Here is a 16,353-nt window from a genome sequence, read left to right on the forward strand (position 1 = left end):
CTCAGTATCCCAGCCTGAAAGCAGTAGCATTCGGTCACAGGGAAGCGCTGCTAAAAATAAACGCCGGACCGGATTTTCCCCAGCAAACTAGAGAATGGATTGGACTGGAACGGCGCATCAATCCCATCCGATTTTCCAGGACTGCTTTCTGAAGCCCTCGAAGAGGCCAGGGTGTCTGAGCCGAGCGTACTGCCTTCCCCAAGCAGAGGGATTTACGAATCCTGCTTAGTGGACATGATATGGGCTCCTCGTGGTTGCCGCAGTAACTTCCCAGGTGTCTGCCACCCCTTCTCTCCCTACAGACTTCCCAGGTCGACCCTCTCCATCCCTGTGCTTGTTTGTTTTGCTTCTCGGATGGAGTGGTGGGAGTCGTGGGCCGTGGTACTCTAGCATTCCCCCTTTTCTGTACCACCCAGACTGGCTGTCCCCTTTGGCGTCCACCCCAACACTGTTCCGTGAAGGCTTCAAGGTTTCTGAAGTTCTTCAAACAAAGCGCCTGGCCTGGGGTGTTCAGAGGCAATGTTTACCTTCTTTCCAACATCTACCAAGAGGGAAAGTCCCTAAAGGTGGGAAGGCACTTTATAGATATAACTATATATTTCGAAATGGAGAAATGTGGTTCTACCCTTTTTTTTTTTAAGTGGCAAGGCAAGTATTTCTGTTTTAGGCTGTAGAGAAGGCTCAAAAGGACAAAATACCAGAGTGCTATTCCCAAGCCCACACTGTATTTTGCTCATACATAAAATGCTTAATTGGGAAAATGTTACATATTTGCTAGTTTTTAATTACCCAGATTTCCTTAAAAAGATATTTGCTCCTCAAAACAGTAATATTTTTATCGGGAGTAAAAACGAATACAGAAAACTCAGATACCTAGAAAAGCTAAGGAAAGAGATAGAGGATCACTCACACACACCAAGTAAGACGAGACTCTTCCCACAGTAGATTTCCACCACAACTTCCAAAACACAGAAATGAAATGAAAGGTATTCCCAACAGGGAACACGGGGTTGGTTATAATTTAAGCTTATAGTGATTCAAAAGGGATTCCTGGGGTTTACCACTGCTTTGTTCTATGACTACCAATTTTTATTATCTCATGATTCAACAAGACAGGGACACTCATCAGTAGAGATGTCCTACCAGTGACTCCCGCCGGGGCTGTAACAAACCCTAAAGAATGGGATCACAGAGCCCATAAACTATCTGCAACTAATCTGCAGATTCTGAAAACATGCCCAGCTAAGCTTTCCTTTGTTCTTCTGCATTTGTTTTTATGCCCACAAAAAAAAAAAAAAAAAAAAAAAAAAAAAAAAAAAAAAGATTGCTGTTTGGGAAAGCATGTGTTTCCTTAAGGAAATTTGAGCAACTAAAAACTAGCAAATGCTTAACATTTTTCCAATTAAAAATTGGAGAATTTTAAAACATAGGTGTCATTTCAACATTTTATGGGTGTAGAAATTACAGCAAGAGTAACATCGTTCAGTAAGAGTATGTCATACAGAGATAGCTACCTCATGATGTATTTATTCCTTAAAGATATTTAAAGGTATTCTTTTTTATCAATGCATCCTGGTTAGATACTTATTCAGACTCCTCCTTCTCTCTGACCCTCTTCCCCTCCCACCAGTCCCTTCTCCACCTGAAAATAGTACCCATCCACTTTCTTGTCTATTTTTTTTTTTGATCTAGAATCCAGATATAAGATTTCCTCTGCCTAATTTTATCTAATATCAGCCTTGGTTCTAAACATACACGTGTACATTTATCATTGTGCAACCCTTGGACCACAAAACACCAGCAGACTAAAACTTCCTGGCTAAGGTTTGAGACTCCTATGCTTTCAGTTGCAGTTCTTGTATTATTTATATGAGTTTTAATTATAGCAAACATAGAGTTTTATTATTTGCCTACCATCATCCCTTAGTGTGCAAACATCAGATGAGTATATCTTTAATTTGTACTGTATTTTTTTTTTCATTCTAGAGACTGAATCTAGGGCATTGATACTTGGGAGGCAAACATGCTACTACTGAGCTAGCTCCAGAGCCAGAATGCTTGATTTTTATAAAAGTTAATATTTAAATTGATGACTTGAGTTTCACTTAAAAAAATAATTATATGAATTTTGTCTTGGGATAAGGAAAAAATCTCTAACCATGTCTGAACATATTTCTGTTATCTTGCACTAGGGATTTATACAAAGCAGCATCGGCAGGATCAGAATATTGATTGACTCCAAACCCGCTAAAGATGCTCTGCATCCTCTGGCAATGAGTCGTCAGGCAAGATTTAATTTTTTTATGTCAAAATAAATAGGCATAACCATTATAGTAATAAAATTATCCTTTGTCACTAAATAAATGAAAAGAATCATTTTAAACAAGTTTCTTGATAGCCATCTGTAAACATGGGATTGGTATGCCTATCTTATTTATATACCTGTCTTCACATAAAAAAAATGGGGGAGGGCAAAGGATTGGTATATCAAAATTTTTACGAATCCCTGACATTAGACACATATTCTTATCCATCCATCTGCTGATGGAGAGCAAGGATGATTCCATAGCTTGATGGTTGTAAGCAATGCAGCAATAAACATGGATGTGCAGATGTCTCTGCAGCACTGGTTCTCAACCTTCCTAATGCTGTGACTCCTTAATACAGTACCTCATGGTGTGGGGATCCCCAACCATAAAATTATTTCTGTTGTTACTTCATAACTGTGAATTTCTACTGCTCTGACTCCTAATGTAAATGTCTGTGTTTTCTGATGGTCTTAAGCAACTGTGTAAAAGAGTCATTTGACCAGAAAGGTCATTTGACCACAAAGGGTCATGACCCACAGGTTAAGAGCTGATGTTCTGTGCTATTTAGAATAATATTCCCTTGAGTATATACTCAGGAATCGTTTGTCTGGATCATGTGGTAGTTCCATTTTTTACTCTCTTGGATATTGATCTCTATAGTGATCAGATGAATTCACATTTCCCCCTGGAAGTGCTATACTCAGTGTTCTTAATGTTTATTATTTTACATGGAAAGAAACTCAAATGGGTGTGAAGACTTGGTACGAGCTTCACTGTGAAACAAAACTAGGCTTCAACTAGTCCTGCCTTTAGTGCAGAGGTAACCTATCTCCAAGGACCATACTCGTACATCTCCCCATCTATAATGAACAAAACCAGGAGCAGCCTTCTATTTTATAAGCTCTCATTCCTTTTATTAGCTGTTCTAATCACTAAGGTGGCCTATTAAACCCAAATAAATCAAATGTAATGCAAAAGCTATGATCTAACATTAAGGAATTTCCTATTCTCCAAGATCAACTTCTAACATAGTTATGATACTAAGCAAATCTTTAGAGGCTACTTTTGTTTTACACAGACATCACTGGAATGCTTTCACATCATCATAGCAACACCACAAATACATATATATCTGCGGTGCAGATTTTTCTGAAAAACCTAAGATTTTGCCTCATGAACATACTCTACTGAGAATAGTGAGTATTCTTTGTCCTCTCTTGTTTTCTATTGAGCATCATAATTATTTATGTATATATCCTCTTCCTGTTTATAATTCTTACTAATGTTATTCTTGAATGGGCTCCTAGGTCATCTTTGAAATTAAAGGAGTTTTTTGGCCCTAGGAACACACTGGATGAATTAATGCTGTTTGGTACATAGGTCCTTGTGTGCTTTATTTTATGGCATTGAATAAAACATCATGGTTACAAATAATAATAATATTGAACTAGTACTAAGGACATACTGTGTGTTGTGTACTCTAATACAGTATGCAAATGCTTTGGTTAATGTTACCTTCACAAAACTCTCTGAAGTTAGTACTATGATTATATCTATCTTGAAGATGGGCAACCTGAGACACAGAGAATATAAGGTATGAATAAGGCATGACCTCTACCCTACAGAAACATGGTGATTGTTAAACATGATAGAAACATAGATGATATTTAAAAGATATGACAAGGTATAAAAAACAGGCTGTCACCAGGAAATGGGAGAACTGAGACTTGACAAACCAGGAGACCTAAGGTGCTAAGAAAGTTTCCTGGAGGAGACACACCATGCTCGTTTCTGAGGTTCTAGCATCACAAGACTAGGCTTGGACAGGGAATACTGGACCACATGAGATACCAAAAGGACTCTTCAATGTAAGAAGTTGTTATTGTTTGCAAATTTGTTCCACAAGATGTGAATCATAGTGAAGAAAAGGACATAAAAAGAGGCAGAGGGCATAATAAATATAAATTTATCTCCACCACCAGTAATTCAACTAGATTTCACTTGTTATGATATAGTAATATCATATTAGATTAACTTAAAAATTAAAGTTAAATATATGGGAACATATTTTAAAGAAAGAAATGGTTCCTGAAAGTGTTAATCCGAGATCATTTGATCTAGTTATGATGAATTTACAGATGAAGAACTGAAACATAAAAATGAACCAGTAGCCTATTCTCAGCTATTTCAAATGCCAGAAGCTAAATGGTATTAGCTCCACTGTTCTCAGAATGACCTGACATCCTGGAATTCTCATTGTTCAAAATATCCATTTTTATACCCATTTTCAAGCACAGTTTTAATTATCTATTTATTTGCTTAATTGTTTGGTTAGTTATTTGGCTGGTTTGCTGTTTGAATAGTTGGTTGGTTGGTTAATTGATTCATTAATTGGTTGATGGTTAGTTAGTTAGTTGATTGGTTAAATAATTGACTCTTTGGTTGGTTGGTTAGTTGGTTAGTTAGCCACTTGGTTGGTTAGTTACTTAGTATTAGAAATTGACTTCAGGGCCTCCTATAAGTTGGGCTAGGTTGCCCAGTCTGACCTTGAAGTTGTAATCTTTCTCTCTGAGCCTTTAGCATTGCTGTGATTACAATATTTCTAGCTTTGTTTCTTGCTAAGGGTACACAAAAATACACATGTTTGAAATTCCTTAACAGTAATACATCACCTTGTAATTAATTTAAACTGTCTTGCTAGTGTCAAATCAATTCCCAGATACATACATTTATTATATATACCCATCCTACTCTTCTGAAAGAGCTGAGTATGGATGGAGAGGATTAACAGCCTGGTCTTTGGGCTCAATCATTTTCTTACTTTTTCACCTTTTACAATTGGATAATGCATCATAAACAACAACTGGCCATCTATAACTGAAGTATACTCACCTCTATAGATGAGTACTCTATTAAGTACCATAAGGTAAAAGAAGTGTTCAACTTGAGCCGGGCACTTGGGAGGCAGAGGCAGGCGGATTTCTGAGTTCGAGGCCAGCCTGGTCTACAGAGTGAGTTCCAGGACAGCCGGGGCTACAGAGAAACCCTGTCTCGAAAAACCAAAAAAAAAAAAAACCAAAAAAAAAAAAACCAAAAAAAAAAAAAAAAAAGAAGTGTTGAACTCATTATCTCCACTACAAGTGTTGATTTACCAGCTTGTAAGTTTCCAAAGGCCTAAGAACATGGCCACTTTGCTCACTACTACATCTCCAGCTTCCAGAAGAGAGCATTATACATGAGGTATGTTAGTCAGCTTTTACATAATACCTTCCAGAAATAATCAGACAAGAGAAATTACTTATTTTAGCTCATTATTCCAGAGGTTTCAATTCATGATTGCTCAGCCCTGTCAACTGGGGCAGAAATTCATGGCAGGGAGAGCTTGTGTTGAAGCAGTGCACATGTTCATGGTAGACGGGATGCAGAGAGAGCGAGACTGAAAGAAGCCAGTGAAAATATATCTCTAAGAACCCCCTCCTAGTGATCTGCTTCCTTCAGCTGGACTCTACTTGTTAATGTTTCCAGAATGTTCTAAAATAGCACAACTAGCCAAGGACTAGTGCTTTAATACATGAGCCTCTGAGAGATATTTCATATTCAAACAATAATATTGTCTTACTTAATGCCTCATGATTAAATTAATGAGTTTAATGAGATAAAGCTTTCTAACAGCAATAAAGCCAATTTACTTGACAAATGGGAACCATCAATAACTAATCCTAATGACATAATCTAGGTCTTTAGCGACATGCCAGAGGCAGCAAGTGCACCATGAGGCAGAGGACAGCTAACTAATGTGCTTGGTTCTTACTCTAAGGAAAAGATCATAGATAATAAGGTTCAGGTTCACGTGTTGCTGAAACTCAATTCACGTGTTCATTTTAAGCAATCAGTGCACGCATAAACAGCCTAAGGCTAGGAGAAATTAGTCACAGCAGAGAAAAGAATAAGAAAGATGAAAAAGGGTCAAAGGCCAAAATGATGGGTCAATGGGGGAAGGGTGTCTCTGTGTGTGTGTCTCTGTGTGTGTCTCTGTCTCTCTGTCTCTCTGTCTCTGTCTCTGTCTCTGTCTCTCTCTGTCTCTCTGTCTCTCTGTCTCTCTCTCTCTCTCTCTCTCTCTCTCTCTCTCTCTTTCTCTCTTTCTCTCTCTGTCCCCCCCCCCGTGTGTGTGTGTGTATGTGTGTGTGTATGTGTGTGTGTGTGTGTGTGTGTGTGAGTGAATTCTGTGGACAGTGGAGATGGTCTTTTAGACAGGAAACATATTTTGATTATTCAGTATTGTAAGGTTCCCACTCTCTTTCTTGGGTGAAAATGAAAGAACGGTGTCCCTCAGAAGAAAATGATGAATTGTAGTTTCCATAGAAATGGTTCAGGTTAGAAGTCAAGGATAGTCTATGCAAGGTTGTCCCAGGCAGGAAAGCAAGCATGTCAGCTGGCTGGGTTTTACCTGTCTACATAGTTTAGCAGTGATTTCTCTGGGGACTGGTAAGGGTCTGATGAGACTTATAAAATACTGCAGCAGGGTAATGATGCATGGGTAAGGCATCTGGAAACCAAGTGACAAACATTTTTGACATTTCTTGTTAAGGACTATGTCCACTTGATAATATGAGAGACTTATACACAAGCCATCAACCAACAGTTTCAGGCTCCATCTGATACGCTGGCATAATTCCCATTTAAAATGGGATCTGCCAATCTCATTAATGTTTAGGTCTCAAGTTGACATAGGTTGAAATAATCAATCTAAACATGATCCGGGAAAATTATATTTTCCAGCTCTGTGTCCCCTTTTTTTTTACTGTGGGAACAAAAAATAAGCAGACAAAATAATACTATACAAAAGACAATCTCTCAAATGCATTTGTAATTGTTATACAGACCAACCCCACTCTTAGTTTCTGGTGCTAATAACAGAACAAAAGCATATCTGGTTTTAGCCTGAAGAATCCTACCAAAAGTCTGGCTTCAAAGGAATGTTGATATTTGAGTGGAACCATTTCCTGCTCTTCTTCCCTTCAAAACTCAGGATAAAAACATGTTTACTACTTTGGTTTTATATATAATAGATATTAAGCTTCAAAAAGCTAAGCAACATAACTGATGTTTGTCATTCATCCACTGAATAAATATTTATTAATAACATACTTGTGGAAAACTAGTAGACTGATAGAATATATTGTTGTTCTCTGGATTAATAACATTTAAATTGTGGTTTCAATACTGGAAAAATTCTTAATAGAAAATTGTGATGAGTGATGGAAAAGATGGAGCAAACACACGTGTTTTCTCAAGTCAATGAACCAGTTAGAACAAAGGACCACTTAGAAACAAGATGAGAAGTTTAGTATACTACAATCCTACTTCATTGCTCCCGTCAAGATAACAACATGTGTGTTTCTATGCATCCTCACATGGGAGGCTGTGCTGTTTGCACAACAATAACTGGTTTCAGAACTCCACTTCATTAACTTAGCAAACACAACCAGAAGTTCTAGCTAAGCATTGGAAAGCAGTAACTAATAAGTATGCTGCCAACAACAATCTCCATAATGTGTTCTCCACAAGGCCTGACTGATCCACACACGAGTGTTGTTTGTGTGGTGAACGATGACAAAGCTTTATCTATTCTTTTTTTCTTCTTCTTCTTCTTTGGTGGAAACACTCCCGGTTTATGTTCATGCTCAAGTCTCAATTCACACAGTGGCTGTGGCTACACAGGCAAAGTAAGATGTTGAAAGGGAACAATTAGCTTTGTTGCTGGTGCCAAAAATAACCAAAAACTGCTATTAAAAGGGGAGGAAAAGATTAGTGATTAATTTCAGGCAAGTGAAATTAAACAACAGCAGAAGCATACAATAGCATAATGAATCTCACAGCTACATTAATGCAAGGCCATTACTCGCAAAGTCTTGGAGGCTCACCACCTATTTCATCATGATAGTACTGACATTCTACAACTGACCAAAAGTAAAAAGACAACTAGATTTTTATATTTACTATATTTTATAAATATTTTTATATTTTCTATCTTTTTTAAAAGTACCGTTTCAAAACGTGATTTCTAGTCTTCCCTCACCCTCTCCCTCTCCCTCTTCTCGCCCCCCCTCGCTCTTTCTCTACATTATTTACTAGGCGAGATGAGTTTCTGTTGTGCTATCTATTAAGGAAGCAAAGACCAGGTTGGAGTTACAGATTAATCCAGACTGTTCCTCTGCACAGAAATTTCTCTAGTATTCTAATCTCCAGGCCCTAAATCTTGATTCTAATGGTTCTAAGCCCTATTTACATCATCTAAAGAATTATTTTAATTTTAAAAACTAAATGAAAATGGTTTTTCTTTGTGTAATAAACATGTTTTTTTCTGCTTTCTGAAGAATCATAAGCAATAAACTACAGCTACTACTAATGGTAGCCTGGAGGGTTAAGACTCTATTCCTACTTTTTCTTCTATAAAAGGAAGAAACTTGAACAAAAGTATTTAAGTTGCATTCTATCTCTCATGTTGGAGGCCTCCACACTGGACCATAACATCACTCCTTGACAAACACTGAGGAATACCACATCTGTTGTGACATCAATGTCAGAGTCAAGAAGGACCCTAGATATCCTCTAGGTCATTTCCCTCCCTTTTTCCTGAGATGCTTGCAGCTCAGATTGGTGAGAACTTTTGTATATGAACTTACAGGGGCACCATTCCAAAGCCAGTATTCATTAACAGTTAGCTTGTACTATCTCTTTGTCACTGCATGTTCGCTGCATAGATGAAATACAAAGTAGTCGATCTGTTGTTGTAAATATCTAATCTCAAACAGGGTTTCTATCCAACCTTTGATCATCCAGTTCTCACTTAAAAGACACACAACTTTTATATTTAGAATAAGCCTTTAATGCACTAGAGCTGGGCAGATACCTACTCTCTAAGCTTTTGGAATTTATTTCCCTGTGAATAATCCCAAGATATAACTTGCCACGTACCTTCTGGACAGCTCTTAACTCCAATTGCCAGCCCTCATCTCATGGCTATGGTTTCTTGACTCACCTACCCCCATGGTGTTTTCTCCTCTTTCTTACCTTCCCTCCTTATGGTCTCCTAACACAGACCCCATTCCCAGGAACTGAAACTCCACCTATCTCTGATTTGCCCAGCTATAGGCTATCAGCAACTTTATTCAGCCAACAGTTTTGAAATTAAGAAGCAAGGTCATATAACATCACTTTGTGGGTGTGATGATTCTCTCATCCCTGGGGTCATCCAAGCCTCTTGAGCCAGTATTTAACCTTACAATACATAGCAAAAGACCAAACCTCAACATTGAGCAGCAAATGAATTAAGACAGACTGTTCCCCTAGGCACCTTTAATGACATTCAACCTCTGAACTAAAAGATACAAATCCCACCTTTCCCTGTAACACTCTCTTCTTCATGTCTTTCACTTGTAGCTTTCATTTTTACTTCCTAAGCAACTTCTAGTGGCCCAAACTGGCTGTGGTGAAAAGGAAAAGACAGACACTTTCATGGAGCTTTAGAAACCTGCAGACACTCTGGGATCCTACACATCCCACTGACACTCACATAGGAAACTCTTAGATATCTTTCTAAACCCAGATAAAGCATTTCCTGGGAAACCTCCTCTGAATCTCCGTGCTTTCTATTCATGTCTACCATAATTTATATATCTGCCCCTCGATGAAAGAATACCTGTGGTCCCTCACCTTCCTGTTGATATTAATACACAGTGTTGCAACATTTGCAAGTGGGGACTTTGAGAAGTGAGTAAGCCATCAGGGCAGAGCTCTTATGAACGAGACTAGTATCAATGTAAATGGGACCCTTCAGAGCTCCTTTCCCTCTTCTTTCAAGTGAAATTCCATGAAGACATTTGTGCACAGTCCAGGAAGGAGGAACCTAACTAGACACCAACTCTACCAGCACCACCATAACCTTGGACTTCTGAGCACATTAATATTATTACGAAAGAAGAAAGAAAGAGAGAGAGAGAAGAGGGGGGAGAGGGAGAGAGAAAGAGGAGAGGGAGAGGTGGGGAGAGAGAGAGAACAAAATAGGACCAGGAAACAATGTAGGACTCAGAGGTCTTTCCCAAGAAGGAAGTGCCTTCCTGACTAACACATCATCAACTGCTCCATGAGAGTGCATGGAGACACTGGAAATGGTGTAAATAGTGCATGTTTTATAGGGTAAATGTGATGTTTACTCTTCCTACATATCATAGTGTTAACACAAAGTAGGCACAGAATGAGCATATGCCAGATTCCCTCAGTGGGTCAGTGGGGACGTGCCTGAGTGAACGAAGGTCTCATTGACTCTGCACCTTACAACTGTTTGATTTATTCATTTCTAATGAGCTAGGGGCAGATGAGAAGGAACTGGACCAGCAGTTCTGCTTCTAAGCTGTATCTGCCCAAAGAGCTTTAGCATTGCCCACTCTTCTTGCTTCTTTCTTACTGGATCTTCAAGTTGAAGAAAAGGATCCTTGATGAATTTTGGGTTTTGACTGGATCATTTTCCCATCCTTATTTTCCCTTCCTGCTGGTCTTGGGACCCTGACTGTCTGAAATGCTCACTTTCCTACAGCCATCAGCAATATCTACACAGTCCCTGCTTGTCTCCAGAGACGTCAGGAAACTGAACTAATTCCCATGTGCTGGCAGAGGAAAAAGAACCATGTAGGTAGGTAAAGAAATTCACAAATGATAGTTTGTTAATTTTCATGTTCAAATTCTGAGCCGTGGATATAGCTGAGTGTTCAGATTATCCATTTCGTCTACGTTCGTCCAATTATCAGTTCCATTTTAAGTAGAAAACCTAACACACCTTGTCCTGGCTAGGATTACTATTGTTGTGGTGAAACATGACCAAAAACAACTTAGGGAGGAACACGTTTATTTTCACTCAAATCTCTACATACAGTTTATCACTGAAGGCAGTCAGAGCAGAACTCAAGCAAGGCAAGACTCTAGAAACAAAAACTGATGCAGAGAGCATGAATGAGTGCTGCTTGCTGGATTGCTCCTCAGGGCCCACTTAACCTGCTTTTTTACAGAACCCAGGATCACCAGCCCAGGGTTGGCACTATCCATAATGGGTTGGGCCTTCCCCCATTGATCACTAATGAAGAAACTGCCCTTCAGGCTTGCCTATAGCACAACCCTATAGAAGCATTTTCTCAGTCACCAGGTGTTCTCCTCCCAGATGATTCTAGCTTTATATCAAGTTGGCATAAAACTAGACAGGATCTACCTCAAGCCTTTCTCTCCCTATCCTGGAACACATTGGTTATCCTCCTTTAAAGAGATGTTAGCTTCTATAGCTTACATAGCTAACTATAGCAACAATCTGTAAGATATTCTCGTTGAAGAAGAGGCACTTGGCCTTTCTAATAGAGGTTGTGGGCTTTTCTCGGTTGAACAGAACTGTGTTTGAGAAGCACATTGAAAAGGATGATGCATTCCGAGAGGATGCATTACTGTGCATTTGGAAACCCATTTCCTTATCGATGTACATGCCAAATCATTCACTGTGATTATATTCAGCATTATCTGCTCCAGATAATAGGGCCAAAAGACTAATGTCTTTGAAGTCCTGAGGGAAGACGCTCTGAGGCAGCAGAGCTGGGGATGGGGAAGTGCCTAGCATAATAGTACCTTCTTTACACTCAGGCTTTGTTTATGTATGTGTGTTTTTAAATTGTTTTAAAATATGAAGGACAACTATTATTCTGGCCTTGAATGGATAATCACTAAATTGTGATTTCTGATAAGCTTGAAGAAAATGGAGGGGGTGAAGGGATGATGTCAAGACTCAGAATTCAGGAGAGACAACTCTCAGAAAATCAAATCAGCCTATGAAATTAACCTGAACAACTCTCATCGGGGATTATTTACAGAATGACGTTAAAATGTCACCATTTTATCACTATAGTGATTAAAATAGTAAAACTGCCAAGATGACAGACAGATTTGCTCTCGTAGAGCCACAGAGAATTGATAAAAGGGGCATGAAGATGTTTTAAGAAATCACTCTTTTTTTTCTTAGATGCGAAGCATACACAACTAGTTTTCACTTGTAGTCATGACGTTATAAGTTCTATACGCTAAATTAAATAAACAAAGTATCTTAATTTTGATCTAATCTAATAGTTATTGCATATCCATTATCTTATTAATCCCCCCACAATAATATCTATAAGAAGCTGAGACTCTGAGACGCTGTGTTATTTGTGCAAAATACACAGCAAGTGGACTGTGGGCTTAGAAGTAAAACTAATCACTTACAGAATGTAAGACTTCACCTTTGAATATGTTTCATGGATATATATAGTCAGGTGAATCATCTTACCACTACCCCCACCACTGGGGTAGAGAGAAAGAGAGAGAGAAAGAGAGAGAGAGAAAGAAAGAAAGAAAGAAAGAAAGAAAGAAAGAAAGAAAGAAAGAAAGAAAGAACAAAATAGGAAGGACCAGGAAACAATGTAGGATGCAGAGGTCTTTCCCAAGAAGGAAGTGCCTTCCTGACTAACACATCGTCAACAACTGCTCCATGAGAGTGCATGGGGATACTGGAGATAGGATAAATAGTGCAGTGTTTCTACAGTAGAAAGAAGAGGTGGAGAAAATGAGGTGAAGGGTGGATTGAGGGTGCAACCTTAATCCTCCTGGAGTCTACTTGAGCTTGGAGTGCACCATATCTGAAGGGCCAATCCTAATTTCTGTCCCAATGGATTTGACCCCTTGGGACCATTGTGGTAGCACCAAAGCAAGGGAGCTGCAAGGATGGAGTGGTCTTCCGGGGCAATTTGCAGCTGATGGCTCCCTTGACTTGCTTCTCCTTGGCTCAGTATTGACTATTTCTGTTTGCTTCTTCTGTCATATTTAGTTCCTTGGCTGTGGTCTTAGTGAGGGCCACTACTGCTGCGGTAAACACCATGACCTAAAGCAACTTGATAAGGAAATGGCTTGCTTCACCTTATAGCTTACTGTCTGTGGACTGCAAAGGAAAGTCAGGTCATGAACTCAAGACAGAGTCTGAAGCAGAGACCATGGAGGAGTGCTGCTTCCTATCTCGCTCTCTTTGATTTGCTCAGTCTGCTTTCCTGTATTACTCAGGACCACCTACCCAGGAATGGCACCATCCACAGGAGCCTGGCCTTTCACATCAATCATTGCTCAAGAAAATGCCCCACGGATATGCCTACAGGCCAATTGGATGGATGACTTTTTTTTTCTCAGTTAAAATTCTCTCTTCCCAGACGACCCTAGCTTGTATCAAGTTGACCAAAACACTAAGGACAACAGATGTCGAGGCCAAATCTTGTGCTGCATCTTCCACCGTCCTTTACCCAGACCTGCCTTTTTAAGCAGCATCTCCTTGAGGATCTAACCTTGATTGTCTAAGCTACTGAGGCTGCAGAAAAGAAATTTGAACCAGCTGCAACTCTACCCCCTCATGCTCCAACTCATCCACTCAGCAATTTGATGAGCTCCTTGCCTACCTGCTTGTTCAGCTGACCTGCTTCCACTCCATCCCCCAACCTCCAGCCCAAGCTCTGACTTCACTTTCCTTCCAGTTGTGCTTTTACCCCCACCCCACCCTCACCTTAATTCTCTTAAACAACCTTTTAGAAAGGTGGTCCTACCTCCTAGGTGCCTCCCTATCTAAAGAAATCTCACTGGCTCACTGCTTCGCTTTTATTCTTTTCTGAAGGATGTTCCAAAGCACCTGGCCTAGAGCATGATAAGCAACCTGTACAATTGATTAATAATGTTCCTAATGTGGGTGCTAGCAAACAAACTCTGGTTCTCCAGAAGAATAGCAAATGCTCTTAACTACTGAGACATCTCTCTAGTCCTACATTTTGCATATATTATCTTCTAGCTTCTTAAATACTTCTAATTTCTAAGTCAAGTAAGAAGAGCCAATCAAATTTGTTAAGTTGAACATATGAATGGATTGAATAATCATTGATGGACTTAATTTGAGCACTTCTTTCTGTTGGCAATTTTAAACTTAAACCTTTCGTTTATTTATCTCCATGGCTGTAATATGTTACAATAAATATTATAAGCCATTTTAATTTGAAAGCTCATAAAGTGTCAAAAAACAGAGCACATTCTGAATATTTAAGCTTAGGAGCTAAAACAGGGTGAATACTAATATTAATGAACTGTTATTGTGAAAGATGTGTTAATATTTGGATTAATATCAAAGCACAATGGTGAATATTTACATGAACAATTGTAATGTTTCATATCATGGAACATCATTTTCATGATTCATTGACTTAACTAGACACTAATAATCAATTTGGCTCAGCTTTCAGATTAATACTTGTTTAATGATCTACGTTAGAAAAAGACTGGTAAGAAGGGAGGCATTCTGCAATACTACTGTTTTTAAAACAAAATCCCAAATGTTCAGTTTGTCAGAAGACTCAGGAGCTAAACACTGTGCTGAAAGCCTGCTAGCTCAGAGAGGCAGAGAAAGCACCCAGCTGGCCTTCCTACTCCGCCAATGCCCCAGAAGGAAAGGGTCCCTTCTTCTTCTCCATGCTGTCGCAAATATCCTTCAACTCGCAGACTCTCCTTTCTTTTTCCTGGGTTATTTTATGTTCATTCCCTGTCAACTGGCTGCTTATTTCACCTCTTTACCTATCATGGACTTTGTTTAGCTCTTTTACAGAAATCTTTTGAATTAAAGGTGTGTGCTAGGGCTAAGACGCACCACAACTATGCGTTTACAGTCTCTGGATTAACAATGTGATCAAATATCCTAAAGCCCAATACTCATACTTTATCAGTCTTTAAATGCATAAGTAGGGGCTGGAAAGATGGTTCAGTAGTTAAGATCAATGGCTATTCTTCCAGAGGACCTGAGCTTGGTGCTCAGCACCCACATGTTGGCTCACAAGCACCTATAATTTCAGTTCCAGGAGGCCCAAAACCCTCTTCAGGCTTCCATAGGTACTACACACATCATGCACAGACACACACACACACACACACACACACACACACACACACACACACACACAGGCAAAACACCCATACCCATAAGATAAAAATAAGTTGTAAAAGATCTAAAAGTATGTTTATCTTCTGTTTTATTTCCCTCTATTATACTATGGTAGTTACATAAAACAGTAAACTTCATTGTTACACTTTTACCAGTATTTTCTAGCTACTGTCATTATTATCTTTACCTAAAAGGGTTTTCACATTACTGCTAAATCACAAATCTACATAGTACACCTACCCAAATTTATACCTTTCTCCCACACCCAGCCTCAGACTGCTCCTCGTGTGCAGCAACCATGCCATACAACTCTCCTGGCCTATAAAAATGTCTCTCCTCTCTTTCCAAACTCAAAATTTAGCACAATGGTTAGTTTATCCCAGCAGCTTTGTTTGTCCAAATTAATTAGTGTCATTTAATGGTCCTCATTTGGGGTATGTGGTGGTTTGAAAAGGAAGGAACCCCATAGATTCATGTGTTTGAATGCTTGGTGATAGGGAGTAGCACTATTAGGAAGCGTGGCCTTATTGGAGGAAGTGTGTCACTGTGTGGGCGAGCTTTGAGGTTGCCTATGATCAGGCTCTATAAAGTATGGAATGGGAGACTCCTCCTGGATGCCTTCATTAGCCAGTCCCCTCCTGGCTGTCTTTGAATCAAGATGTAGAACTCTCAACTCCTTCCACACCATCTGCCTACTTCCTGCCATGATGATACTATGCTAAACCTCTGAAACTATAAGCCAACCCCAATTAAATGTTTGCCTTTCTGGTGGCTTGAACACACTTTGCCCAGAAAGTGGCACTATTAGGAAACCTAACCTTATTGGAGTAAGTGTGGTTTGGTTGGAAGAAGCGTGTCACTTTGGGGGTGGGCTTTGAGACCCTCATCCTAGCTACCTAGACATGAGTCTTCTCCTGGTTCCCTTTGGAACAAAATATAGAACTTTCAGCACCTTCCCTAGCACCATGCCTGCCTGGACACTGCCATGCTTTCCACCTTGATGATAATGGA

The sequence above is a fragment of the Mastomys coucha genome, unplaced genomic scaffold (assembly GCF_008632895.1).
Source record: "Mastomys coucha isolate ucsf_1 unplaced genomic scaffold, UCSF_Mcou_1 pScaffold12, whole genome shotgun sequence".
Classification (NCBI taxonomy): Eukaryota; Metazoa; Chordata; class Mammalia; order Rodentia; family Muridae; genus Mastomys; species Mastomys coucha.